This window comes from Chiloscyllium plagiosum, chromosome 23, assembly GCF_004010195.1.
Source record: "Chiloscyllium plagiosum isolate BGI_BamShark_2017 chromosome 23, ASM401019v2, whole genome shotgun sequence".
Classification (NCBI taxonomy): Eukaryota; Metazoa; Chordata; class Chondrichthyes; order Orectolobiformes; family Hemiscylliidae; genus Chiloscyllium; species Chiloscyllium plagiosum.
The window spans coordinates 42,184,582-42,199,208 of NC_057732.1; the positions used below are offsets into that span (position 1 = coordinate 42,184,582).

General features: G+C 44.6%; 1 protein-coding gene across 11 annotated transcripts in view; it reads left to right on the forward strand.

Moving 5' to 3' along the window:
• Positions 1–5,416: 5,416 nt before the first annotated feature.
• Positions 5,417–14,627, forward strand: part of plxna4 (plexin A4) — a 619,179-nt gene continuing 609,968 nt past the window's right edge. The window contains exon 1 of one of the 11 annotated variants that reach the window (XM_043714044.1): positions 5,417–5,565. The gene's annotated coding sequence lies outside the window, so the exon portion shown is untranslated. Of the gene's footprint in view, positions 5,566–6,774; positions 7,007–7,308; positions 7,395–7,701; positions 7,815–8,031; positions 8,387–9,706; positions 9,967–13,352; positions 13,378–14,627 lie in introns of those variants that run through there. The other 10 variants (XM_043714049.1, XM_043714039.1, XM_043714038.1 and 7 more) reach the window with 10 other exon arrangements.

Here is a 14,627-nt window from a genome sequence, read left to right on the forward strand (position 1 = left end):
CCACGGTTATTATATCCTATGAGGATGCTCCCGTTGTTGTTACCCAGACAGTAAGGACTTGAGGTTGATATTGTTGATGTTAAGGTCTCGCAGGCAAGATGTCCCCTCATCAAATTACTGTTTGTGGACAGGATGAGATCTGTGGTTGAGCACTGTGAGAGTCTGAATATCATAAATATGGTGAAAGCATGGAGGATAATGCGGCAGGGTGAGGGAAATTTGCTGAAGATTTCACCATTTACCCCATTAGTGGGAGCCCCAGGATTTAGACCTGGGTCAATGGACTCTGGCTTTAGATCATGGGAGGGTAAGGGAATCTTCTGTTAGGGAGATTTATTTGAGGAAGAAGTCTTGACGTCTTTCAACCGATTAAGTCAAAAATATGGACTCCCTAATAGGGACCTTTTCCGATACTTCCAGGTTAGGGATTATATGCAGAAAAAGACCACGCTCTTGGCTCAGCCTCACAAATTGGATATAGGGAGAAGAGTGCTCCGATGTGGGGGTGCTCTCTCGGTTAGTACAATATACCATCTGCAGAATGGGAGGATCTTGGGGTATATGGAGAGATTCCATGGCATCTGGAATCAGGTGCTAGGGAAAGAAATCTCATCAGAGACATGGGAGGATATATGGAGGAATGTAAAGAAAATTTCAATATGCAATAAAGCAGAAGCTATGCAATTGAAAATCCTTCACAGGGTCCATATGGCACCAGAGAGATCAGCAAAGTTTAAGAAAGGATCTTCTCCAAAATGTCCCAAATGTAAAGTCAGCATCGGCACCCTCACAAATTGCTTTTGGTCCTGCTACAAGATTCAAGGATATTGGGGTGCCATCGTGAATGAACTAGAGAAGATCCTAGGAATTGAAGTTAAGGAGGATCCAGTATCCCTTCTTTAGGGATTACTGAATCTGCCCTCTCTGGGTGAGCACAGGAAGAGGTTATTTAACATTCTTATACACTGTGCGAGCAAGAACATTCTAATGAACTGGATATCAGAAAAACCTCCAGGTCTTGTGGGGTGGCACAGACTTGTAATGAAGCATGTCTTTCAAGATTATGAGTATGGTGCACCATGGAACAGAGCAATTTTATAAGACATGTTGGCCATTTCTAAATTACATAGACATGGACCTATCAGCAGTACTGAATAGGGCTGTTATATAGCCGTGAGGGTTGTATATGGTGGTGGGCGGGGGGGGAGAAAGCCAAGCCAATTGTTGCTACTGTGGACAGGAGCTTCGGTTGAGGTGTAGTGAGTGGAGTAGAGTAATGTAATGTAATTTACTTTTATTAGATTGTAATTTAATTTAACACTATTTCATTTAATTTGAGTTTAGTTTAACTTAGCTTAATTTAGGTAAATATGAGATGATTGTATCCTGAAGAGTAGTAGGTAGTTTATTGTTAACATTACTGTAATATAATAAAGTGGTAGTATTTCTATTTTTCTGTATTTTTGTACTTTTATAACTTTTTAAGGTAAAAGTAAAAATATTTCAATAAATATATATATGAAAAATATAATCATTGGGTTACTTTTCCTTTTTAACAACAGCGTTCTACTGTGCACTTTCCATTATTGAAATCTTCATTTGCCTATTTCATCATGTTGTTAATAATTGCTTGCAATTATCTATTCTACTTCCAATGTCATTGCATCTACCAGTGTGGGTCACCACTCTCTCTAGTTCTCTCTCTATGGCATTATTTTCCCATTGTGAACAGAAACAATTTTTGCAGAGTCCTTTGCGACATTGCTACTCACTTCCAGCTAACCAAGAAACAGTGCTTTCATCTATATTCTCTATTTCTGACTTCTAAACAGTCTGTAATCCAACTTGCTCTTAAGTGTTCAAAAGCTTTTTGACAGTCCATGTAAACAGCATCCACTGTACTTCCTCATCCACCGCAATTGATACTGTCTCAAACATCCCTCAGGATGACCACTGCGTTGCATAAAAGTAACGCTGCTGCATGAGAATACACTGCAGCTATGCAATATATCATGAAATGAGTTGCCGAGGACATAGTGGAAGCTGATACAATTACAACATTTAAAAGGCATCTGGAAGGGTTCATGAGTAGGAAGGGTATGGGCCAAGTGTTGGCAAATGGGAGTAGATTAGGTTGGGATAACTGGTCGGCAGGGACGTGTTGGACCAAAGGGTTTGTTTCTGTTCTGTACATCTCCATGATTCTATGACACTTGTGACTCAACCTTGATACACTTTGATCCTGAAGGTTTTGGTTTCAGGTCTCACGACAGAACATGAACACATAAGTATTCCATTGAGAAAATGAATCATTGTCAGAAGTGCTCTTATTTGAATAAGATGTTTAATACAGACTCTGATAACCCTACCCAAGTAAATGTAATGAATTCCTATGGATTTCTGTTGAACATAAAGAAGTTCTTCTGAATAAAAGCTGGGCAATTCTTCCCAGTGTTTTAGCCAATATTTATCTCTTAATGAACATGTTATCATTCTGCAATTTGTGGGAAATTGCTGTGCTCAAATTGGTTGCTGCATTTCCAATAACAGTAACTGTATTTAATTGGTTATAAAGAGCTTTGAGATATCAGGTGATTACGACCAGTGCGATATATAATTTTTTTTTACATAATACTGAGCTAACTAAGGGAGAAGTGATCATGAGAGCTGTAGTTTACATTGAGAAAAATACATTATGATCTATGTCAACGACACCAAGAAATTTGCCATTGGGAATAATACTGAAAGAATAACCCTGTAATTTTTAAAGCAACTTGGAATGGAAGAGCATTGGACTAGAATGAGAAAGTAATGCAGCACCATGCTGAGTTAAACACTCAGTCTGTCATAGGTCCATTTTGTCAGCAGCACCATCTCAGAGAGTATAATAAATTAGTTTAATTCTGTGGCACAGCAGAGATAAAATGAACCGTGAATCCTGAAAATCTGAACTGCAAACAGAAAGTGCTAGAAATGTACACATGCCTGTCAACACTGGAAACGCAAAAGACAAATTAACATCTCAACATCCCTTTCCAACCTTCTCACGCTATCCTTCAATCCCAACATGCTCTCAAAACACAACCCTCTTTTTTGGAAGACACAACAAACACCTGAAAGATACCAAGGAAATAAATTGAATGAAATCAAATCATTATTGCAAAAGAAAAGTACAGTGGACGCTGAAAATCTGAAATAAAAATAAAGTGCTGGACAAATGCGATAGTAATGACAGCATTTGTGGAGAGAGAAACAAGTTTCAGGTCTACAGTCCAAAGACGTACATATTAGGTGGATTGGACATGTTAAATTACCCATAGTGTTCAGGGATGTGTAGTTTAGGTCTGTTAGTCATGGGAAATGCAGGCATAGGGTTAGGGGATGGGTCTGGGTGGGGTGCTCTTCAGAGGGTCAGTGTGGACTTGTTGAACTGAATGGCCTGTTTCCACACTGTATTATATTCTAATATAACTCATCTTCATATATTATCAATCCATATCCACTGTACCCTCCAGTTAAGAACACAATTGACTCTTTAATCACCTCAGTACCTTTCCCTGGTAGTGTACTCCATGTTTTCTTTGTTCATTCATTGGCTGCTTGCCCCTTGTTGTCCTTGAGAAGGTGGCAGTCAGCTGCCTTCTTTAATCACTTTAGGTCACCCTATAATGCCCTTAGGAAGGGAATTCCAGGATTTTGACCTAGCAATGCTGAAGGTATATATTGCCAAGTCAGAATGGTGAGAAAATTGGAGGGGAACGTGCTGTTCTTGTCCTTCTAGATGGAAGTGGTCCTCGGTTTGGAAGGTGCTGTCTTAGGATCTTGGTGAATTTCTTCAGTGCATCTTGTAGATAGTATACACTGATGCTACTGAGTGGAGGTGATAAAGGAAATAGATGCTTGCGGATGTAGTGCTAATCGAGCAGGCTGCTTTGTCTTGGATGGTGTCAAGCTTCTTGAGTTTTGTTGGAGCTGCACCCATTCAGGCAAGTGGGGAGTATTTCATCACACTCCTGACTTGCTCCATGGTGGACAGGCTTTGGGAGTCAGGAGAAAGTGAGGACTGCAGATGCTGGAGATCAGAGCTTAAAAATGTGTTGCTGGAAAAGCGCAGCAGGTCAGGCAGCATCAAAGGAGCAGGAGAATCGACGTTTCGGGCATAAGCCCTTCTTCAGGAAATCAGGAGTCAGGAGTTGAGTTACTAGCCACAGTATTCCTAATCTCTGACCTCTTCTTGTAGCCATTGTGTTTTATATGATGAATCCAGCAGACTTTCTGGTCAATGATAACCTCCAGGCCGTTGATAGTGGGGGATTCAATGATGGTAACACCATTGAATGTTAAGGAGCAGTGATTAGATTGTCTCATGTTGGAGATGGTCATTGCCTGGCATTTGTGTGGCACAAATGTTACTTGCCACTTGTCAGCCCAAGCCTGGATACTGCAACAAAAACAAATTGCTGGAGAAATTCAGCAGATCATGAGACCAAACCTGGATATTATTCAGACTCCAGGGTTTTTGAAGAGACCAAGTTCGCCTTTTTCACTCCTGACATGGACTCTGGGGATACCAATGCTTGCCCGAATATCCGGGATACAAGCTTCAAGTTTGGCTGATTCAGACCCAAACAACCCATTCAATTCATTCTGTAACAGTGTAGAAGACAGTGGCTAGCCACACCGCGCTCGCTGAGGGACCAGTGTTGGGAAATCTTTCCCTTCTCTGACCCTTTAGGGATCTCTGCTGGGATGAGGTGAATTTGAGTTACGCTCTCAAATTTGATTACTCCCACGTTTTGTATTGCTGCATCTCTCTGTGTTATTTTGTTCAAGATTTTCAGTAGCCCTACAGTGTACAAATGTCAATTAAACACGAGGATCAAATATCATTGCCATCGTGCGATATGTGTACGGTTTACACTGGGGAGCTGCGCCTGTCATGTTTTGCCGGTTCAACCCTTGTAGACTCTTCTCTGACCGAGGCAGGAGTAGGGTGTCAGAAATGGTCACAACTGTCTGTGAGGATTGGCCGCTATCTTCAGGAGGGTTGAAGAGTTGGAGCCATTTTTTTCTTGGAGCCATTTCTGGGTTAGCCCTTCCTCAGCATCGACAGGTCGCTCTAAAATGACAGACACGAATGAGTGGATTTCCCTTCGCCCCCTCTAAAGACCACCCTTTTCCGCTGAGTTTGCAAGCGATGTGTCGCCTCTAGGTGTCGTTGCAATGCAGGGATTCAGCGAGAGAGCCTTGCCTCTCCCACACACACACACACACACAAACAGACACACTCAGTCCTCTATCTGTCTGTCGCCTTCTGCCATACAACACTGCATTATCTCCAATGCAATCGGTGCATTTACTCACGTGTACTTTTCTCAACGCATTATTTTTTTCTCTCCGGGGGAACTCCTTAAAATATGTTGGCAGCTTGGAATTTTGCAATGCAAAAAACGCTGTTTTAGAGTTTGGAGAATCTGAGAAGGTTGGGACATGCGTGAACACCGAAAGAGCTGCGGATGCAGTAAATCAGAAACAAAAGCAGAAATTGCTGGACAAGCTCAGCAGGTCTGTCAGCATCCGTGCAGAGGAATCAGAGATAACGTTTCGGGTTCGGTGACCCTTGCTCAGAAACATACATGAGATTGTCCACGTCGCCCGCCCCCTGGTCTCTCAATGTGCAGGTTAACTAAAATTGGGAGCTCAGACGGTCACTGAGCGAGGGAAGCGGAACCGGCGGTGTCAGAGTTCAACACTGAAACGCTGGAACTCAGGGTCTCTCAACCCCTCAATACAGGGACTTATCCCCTCTTGACTGTACCTTCATGTGGTGCAGTGTTCATTAATATTGGGATATGTAGGCTAGGATTTATCAGCATCAATCAGTAACTGAATTCACATTTTCATGGATTCACATTTTCAATACTCAAATGGCATTTTTTTGCAGGGAGAGACGGGGCAGTGGGACTCTTTCAAAGAGCCAGTTTAGCACGACGGGTCGAATGTCCTCGTTTGGTTCTGTCTCAATCCATGATTGCATTACAGGTTAACTTCCCAGAAAAATTAAACGTTAATATCCTGCCTTGAGGGTCTCATAGTTGACTCTTTAAAGAGATAGTCATGATAGCTTCATAAAATCATAGGGATTTACAGCACGGAAATGGGCTCATTCGGCTATGATGGGTGATTTTCTCTCACGGGTAACGGGATGAGTGAGTAGTGCAGAAAGTTTATATCGAGGAAAGCAGATATTGGAATTCGCCAGATCTTAAACGCTCACTTCCACCCCCAGTCTCGGGGTACTCGTTGTTAAACAGAGAATTGAAAGCGATATGATGTACAAATGCCAGCCACTGGGTAATTCATAATTGCAGATACTATTTCTGAAAAAAAAACTTTTTTTTTCACTGTGAAGTAGAGTTGGAAATAGCACAATTAACAGAATAACTGGTGGGAACGGTACGTCACAGTAGTGTGACAGCAGCATTGACAGAAACAGAGTGAAAGTAGATAACAACTCACTTTCCTCACTGTGCCGTGGCAGGATTTAAATGCAAACACTTGGACACTTTTGCATATTCAAGACAAAGTTCGTGTCTGCAATTAATTCTCCCCACTCCCCGCCCCATCCTCGGTGCATGAGCTTGAGCCAGCGGCAGCAGTTCAAAGAAGACCCGCTCTCTGCGTTACACTGGCACCGCCGCTGCTGCTATTTCAGTGATAGGAGAGCAGGCAGAAGGGGGAGTGGGTAAGGGAAGGGGGGGGGGGGGGAGGGGCAGGGTTTGAAGGAGGAAATCTCTACCTGGCCAGAGACCCTGGGGGAAGCCTCGATTCCACTCTCTCCTCTCCCCACCCCCACCTCTTCCAAAAATGCACTGAAGTGTACAAGTGTAAGAATGGTATTGCCAAGCGGAGCACTGAGAGAGCTACAAGAGAGCTGATGACACTCTGCCTTCGCATCCTGCCTTCACTCGGACCTGCTTTAAGTAGATGACCGGTAAAAAAAAAGGTTTTTCCCTCTCTATGTTTATTTTATGTGGGGGTGGTGTGGTGTGGGGGAAGCGGAATGAGGAATATTTCTGAAGTGTTGCCCTGCGTTCAGTAGCGATATCTCAGCGTCTTTGCAGAGTGTGTGTGTGTGTGTCAATGCGGCGGTGTACTAAGCAAACCAAGCAGCAACCGCGAATGAGTGAACCATTACAGTCCAGGAATAGGAAGTTTGGCTTCGCCAATAGGGTCGGCTTCAAGCTCATTTGCAACTAATGGATTAATAATATTAACAACCCTCCCCCCCCCCCCCCCCCAGTTCTGAAAAAATAGCACCGAGATATGACGCTGTCGGATTGACCGAGATGTGAGCAATGCAGACGGTGGTCTTCTGTTATCCTGGGCACCTGGTAAGGTCTTTTTGGGTCCACCTCCCCGCCCCCTACAAAAGAAACAATCTTTACTGTTACCGAGGTATTTGTTGTGAGGTATTTGTGTGGTGTCAGCCGTTTGTTACGAGTACCTTTCTGCAGGTGGCAATGTGGATTCAGTGTGTTTTCTCTGTCTCTGTCTCTCTGCCATCCACAAAAACACTCTCAGCTTCGCACTCCAGAGGACGAGCCATTGACTGTCACTACTCCCCCCCCCCCCCCCCCCAATATTTAAGAGCGGAGACGTGGTGTGTGTCTGTGTATTGGGCTACACTGGGATTCCTGAGTCGACAGTATCCCGGCTGCGGATACCTGGAGTCCATGTCTCCGTCTGTCTCCTGGATGAACTGTTCGATCTCACTCTGTGTAAGATGTGGGATTTCCCCGGGTTAGTTACAGGTACAAACCCCAGACCGCCCCGGAGGGAGCTTGAAGGCGGCCGGGATCAATCTTGCTGGGGAACATATTTGGGGGAACGGGGAATGGAAGCTTTCTCGCCCCCATCCCCTCCTCCCAATAAAACTAAAACATCGCGGTGTGCAAGAACACGGGCCCTATGCGGAAAAGGATTGTAGCTATTCACCTCATCAGTGTGTGTACAGCGTGTACACTCACCCAGTGAAGGGAGGTGGGGGCTGTTGGTTGGTGGGTGTACTCCTTGTCATGGACTTGTATATTCACCCCAGGGGCTTGCACGCTGTCTGAAGCGAGCGGTGCAGTGCTATCGGTTGGTTATTGGTGTTCCTATTCAGTTAGTGATTGCTGATGGTACAGCCCCGCTAATCCCTTCCCAGACACATTGCTGGCTCTCTCCAGTGGGCTCCCGTTTACCCAGCAGTTCGACTGTGGACAGCGTTATCCAGTCAGTGAGCAGTCTCACTGCAGTTTCCTCCCCGCGGTAGTTGAAATATAGTGACTGGAACCAAGGTGGGATATATACGGGGCGAAAAGGCATTGCGGGAATAGGGCAGGTAAGTGTCTTTGAAATTGGACCCAGTGTTGCACAGTTACGGGGGGGGGGGGGGAAATCGGGAAGAATCTGTGCAAGTGTTAATCATTGCAGAGGGAAGTGTTGTCTGGAATAAGGTGAAGAATACTGAATTTATTTGAGAGTTACCCAAGCATTTGTGCAATATGTCCGTGAATCTGTGTGATGAGGGGATGGCCATTGAGGTTGTGTGTGCGTGAGAGAGAGAGATGATCAGTTCGATTTGTGATTTCCCCTTTTCCCCTCCCAATCCGACCATTACCTTTATGAGGAGTGGGCATTTCAGACACATTCACTCAACGTTAAAGTCATTCATCCGGGTTTAATAATGATTTCGATTTCCTTTCTCGGGTGCTGAAGGTTAGAGCTATATCGCTCCTCTCAGAAACCTGTAACAGCTTTCCATCCAGTGGACGGAAATACAGTGGCTGTCACACATGTAGAACTCAGGCTCGGTCTCTGGGAGAGTACTGCGTGAACAGCTTTCCATAAAATTGCCTCCATCACGATGGCAGTAAACTCGATTATTTACTTGATTTCCTGCTCCTCGGATGCTGCCTGACCTGCTGCGCTTTTCCAGCACCACTCTAATCTAGACTCTGGTTTCCAGCATCTGCAGTCCTTGTTTTTGCCCCCTTTACTTGATTATATGCAGCGGAGGGAGAGGAGGAATGTCTGCCGTTAGGGCAGTCCTACTAACAAGATGAAAGGGCAATTTTCCACATTGGACGTTTAATGGTCATGGGAGTGTCATATCCTCCACATCCTACCTTATATTAATACATCGCTAACTCTGCATCTTAAAACTGACTTTTAGTGAACTTTTGTTTTGATAATGAGGGCAGATTTCCCTTCAATAACGTTCAGGTGAACTGTTGTGTGATTCCCCAATCCGGAATCAGATCCCCTACTCGAGTATGAATTAAGGCTTGGCTGGTGGCCAGCGCTCTGGATCTAAGGTCGATGCGATGGCAACTTTGTTTAATTCCCCCTTTATTTTTAATGTTAAAAATCACACAACACCAGGTTATAGTCCAACAGGTTTAATTGGAAGCACACTAGCTTTCGGAGCGCTGCTCCTTCATCAGGTGATTTATTTTTAATAGTGTTGTATTCACCGTGCACCTCGGAAAGAGGAAATAATTTTGTTCAATTGTCAACTGATGACGCCAGGGTGTCCTTTACTGCAGGGAGATAGCCTGTTTCCAAAGGGCTTGTTGGGGGGGGGGGGGGGGGCGTGGGAATCGGATCGGTCTGGGCGGTGCTTTGATTTCCCGTTGTGGGTGAGATTGAGGAGGGGGCGGGTACAGTCTCTGTGAAAAGGGCTTTTCCCCAGCAGCCGAAGCTTTTGACTGCGCTTGGGGTTAACGCCAGCAGTTGACTGGGAGTGTGAGGAAGCTTTCCGGGCCGACATCCCGGAGTGGGCAGTCTGCGTGTGACCTCAGATGTAGCTTTCTGCAAAGTCTGAAGTGGTTGGGAGTTCGAGACAGCCTTACAACGATGGCAAGCGCAAGGACAGATTGACGTCTGTGTTTATAATCAGTGAATTCCAATGAGTGTTGGGTATGAAGATCATCGGATTGTATTGTTATGTTTACATAAAAGGAGCCGCGTGTAACTTTTGCCAGATTTTATTTCAGAACTGAAAATGTGTTGCTGGAAAAGCGCAGCAGGTCAGGCAGCATCCAAGGAGCAGGAGAATCGACGTTTCGGGCATGAGCCCTTCTTCAGGAAGGGCTCTTTCTTTATTTAAAAAGAAAACATGCTAAATAATTGGCGTCAAAGACACGCTCGACGGCGCTAGGACCCAAAAGTTCCTCTCCTCGTCCTGCCCCAGTTTCTTCCTTCTCTGAAGATTGAACCTGTTACACGGAGAGTCTGAGAGAGGAGTCTCCGATCAGGGAGCTTGGGATCAGTCTCCGGCTCTCCCACACGCCAGCGGTTAGCACAGTGTGCACAGTTCCTGTCCTGGCTGACTCGCTTCAGCCAGTGCCCATCTCCCCCATTCCCTCAGCATGTCCTCCACTGAATCCTAGCGCCCCAGGTTGGAAGGGGCTGAATATAATAATTTCTTGACCATTCACTGGCCGGCGGCGAAATTTAAAACGCGCCGGTTTCTGCGCAGTTAGATTTCCCAAAATGCCAGCAATCCCATTTCCACTGCTAATGGACACAACGTTAAAATTGGCGGAATGAATAAACCAGTGTCCAGAATAGTTCAAGTTTTATCGCGATTTGTAAGGATTTAGTTAAAAACGTTGTTAGTTAGGGACACGTTGCTCGATAATTAGCAGTAACTAAAGGACTAAGTTAGCTGCAGTGAGAGATGAGAACAGGATTCTTTCTGAAGGATTTCCCAGACTTGGTTGTGTAGGGATGTCTTTTTGGTACATTCTTGTTCGAAAATTCTCAACAATTGTTCAAAGATTCTGAGAGTAATATTATGTCCTGAGAGCTGCGAATCCCTCCAGTAATCTTACCTGCCCCATTTGTCTCCTTTTAAAGAGCATCTCTCTTTGGTCATCTAACCTCTCTCACTCACTCTGTCCTGTCTTGTTGCTATTTTTCTGAACAACCTGTCCAGACATATTATCGCACACACTTCTGGAGCTGTTGGGACTTGAACCTGAGTCCCGCGGCTCAGAAGTAAGGACACTCCCACAATGAACCTAACTTCCTGACCAAATGCTTTTTATTTGCGATGGGTTGGTAGGGGTCAAACCCAGGCAAATGGGACTCGTTCAGTTTTGGAAATCTGGTCGGCATGGACGAGTTGGACCGAAGGGTCTGTTTCAGCGCTGTATGATTCTAGAAGGCGCAAATATGTGAATAAATTGACCAATTTTAAAACGAATATCTTTAGTCAAACTCATAATAATAATTTCATCTAAAGATAGTTGTGGCATTTTTTTTAAAAATGCGGTCCGAATTGTACGCTATTGTTAAAGATGTGGTCAATTTATCCTCAAATTTCACCGAATGACTTTCGGGATGCATCTACTCAGTTTAAGGATTCTCTTTCCCTCCCCTCATTCCTCCCCTTTCGCGCTCTGCCCCCCACCCCCCAAAAAAATCTGACCTTAGTTAAAGTAGTGCCTTTAAGTTGCTAGAATGCAGGAGAATCTTTCTTGAACAGGAAGCAGACTTCTTAAGTCCTCCTCGAATGTGTGATTTATTTTTCAAATCCTATGTTTGATTATAATGAGCTGTCGCGAACTTCTGTAATAGTAGTTGGCTCAGGTTTAGAAACGGAGATCGCAGCCGGTGCCTGAATCCTACAGAATTGAATTGATTGATTCATCTACAGGGAGAGAGAGAGAGAGAGAAAGTACTTGGATTGATTTAGAGTGGGAGGATGGATCAACAAACACCCAATTTGTTTAATTACCTAATAGGCAATTACAGTACCTCCAACTCAATTAGATGAAATTCCAATTATAAGCAAATGTTTCCTCGTGAGATTCCTATAACGAGACTGGCACCAGCAATAACGTGCCAGAACATCGCCCCAAAAGCAGGAATTTGGGAAAGTTCAATATTTAGTTTAATTTTCTTTTAAGTAAAATGAACATGCGTTCTTCTTGTGGCTTTTCGGACGTATTTCAGTAACACTGAATGCTCGCAGCCTTGCCCATCTGTATGTTTTGGGTACCATGAACTAATCAATGCCATGACTTAGTGAAGGGGCTGGAGAACGATTCTGCACTGAGTATAAGTAGCAGGAGGTCACAGATATGTGCCTCACCCAGAGGATGGATTGAAAGCGAGTGAGTACCACATGCTGGAGATCGCAGTGGGTCACGCAGCATCCGTGGAAAGACAGCGAGCTAACGTTTCGAGTCTAGATGACTCTTCAGAGCTCGTTATTACCACTCCTTACTGGGGGAGGACATCTTTGAACGGAAGATAATCGGATTCGAAAAATTTCGGATTCGCCCGGTGATCTATCCTACAATATAGGTTCTTAAGATTGGATCTTCGTTAGCCACCATTAACTTAACATGGACAAGTCAAATCTGGGAATTAACTTGATCGAGAGCTGGGAAAAAAACGCGGTTAAAGACTTAAAAAAAATTGCAGGTGATGGAACCCAGGGTAGACAAGCAGGTCCTGAAGAAGGGTTATACCCGGAACGTCGCCTTCTCCACCTCCTGGTGCTGTGTTCTTCCAGCCTCCTGCTTGTCTACTCTGGGGGGAAAAAAACACAGCAGGTCAGGTGCATCCAAGGAGCAGGAGAGTCCACGTTTCGGGCATAAGTCCCTACACATCGACTCTCCTGCTCTTCGGAAACTGCCTGACCTGCTGTGTTTTTTTTTAGAGCCACGCTTCATTGACTCTGTCTCTTCAGCATCTGCAGTATCTCCTAGTAACCGAGAGCTGGTTCATAATTGGATCAGGAGTAAATGGCGCACATTCAGTTGGTTCAAGATTTGTCTGTGGTTTCGTATTCCTAGCCATCGCCTCTTAAATGATGTGGAACAGCCTTAATATTAATAGCGATTATACATTGAAGATCCTCGTCATTTCTCCCCACCCACCTCTCCCCAACTCTGTGCAGTCTGGCAGGCAAAGGGCTGTGAAAGATTATGCCAAGATGTTTTGTGAGTTGTCCATCACGTTGATGTTCACATTGAGAAATGGAGTTTAAAACTCCAAAAGTTTCAATTAAACATTATTCAAGTAAAACACTCTGTTTAAAAAATCTCAATGTGTCATTTGGCCGCATCTCATGGAATTTGTAACTTTCCCCGTCCGGGCCTTTTTGGTCTACTGGGCAAAGAGAGAGAGGGTGTTGTTGATAAAGATCTGTACTGGCTCCCAGACATGCAGAGGGAATGAGATGAAGAGAAGCAGATGGAGATACTCGGCAGGTCAGGCATCCGCCGTGAATCAAGTGGTACTCCGCATTGTTGGAAATACTTGCAGCGTTTTCCGTTCACATTTCAGAATTCCAGAAATGTCAGGGTTTTGCAGGTAAAGAGTGAGAGGAAGCGCAAAAAAAGTTTCCGACCACGTGCTTACAAAAGTACACTTCGTCCATGTTTGTGAAGAGATTGTGTTAGCACAGTCACTGGTACATGGACCAGTTTTTAAGGACCCCTGGTTTCTAGTTATCCCTGAAAGTAGGGGGTGGGGAGGAAGAGTTGACGTTAGAATATTTCCCATTGGATATTTGTCTTGGATTTCAGATGAAGGGACCAATACAGAGATAAGAAAGTTCTTCTGTCGTTAGTGAATCTATGTAATTGCACCTCAAGAGGGCTGTAGATGTAGGTCCGTAAGAATATTCAAGTCTGGGGACTGGCGGGTTTTAATTTAATAAGGGGACTCGGGCAGGACAGTGGAGTTGTAGATTCTCGGATCGGCTGTGATCTCACTGACCGACTGAGCAAGACTTGATGGGCCGCATCGCCGCCTTCTGCATGTGAAGAGAGTGATGAGTGCAGATACAGGAGATCAGAGTTGAGAGTGTGGTGCTGGAAAAGCACAGCAGGTCAGGCAGCATCCGAGGAGCAGGAGAGTCAACATAAGCCCTTCATCAGTAATGTATACACCAGCACCTACCTCTTAAAGGAGGCAGGAGTTAAGAGTCTGGCTGACTGGCCAGCCCAGGGCCAGAGCCCACAGTGAAAATGTGTGCGTTCCTTCTCGAGGATCTCTCTAGGTCCTGACATCTCGGTGTGACAGAAAGTCAAAGTGACCCTCAGAAATCCCAACTGTCTTCTTAAATTGAGAGGACCTTTGATACCTCTAACTTAATTTTATTTCTAATTTTGATGTGGGCGTCAGTGGAAAGGGCAGGATTTATTACCTATCCATAATTACCCTTGAACTGAGTAACTCGGTAGGCCAGCTCAGAGGGCAGTTAATAGTCATTGCTTTGAGGAGTCTGGAGTCACATGTAGGCCAGACCAGGTAAGGATGGCAAATTTCCTTCCCTGAAGGACAAATGAGCTTTTAATTATGCAACCGATTAAAATGCACTCTGTACATAAAATCAAATCACTTTACAATTCAGGTCAGGCATTGCAGAGATTTTCATGAATATATAATTAATACCATCATAAGTCTTAAATAAAATGCGGCGTTACTTTGAGAATTAATGGGTCAAATTAATTCCTAAAATCAGCAGTCTTGACAGACGTGGCGGAAGATGCTCTGTCGTCCCATTTCAGGGTCATCAAGGAGAGGGGCGGAAGTGTGGCGGGAGGGGTGGGGTATGG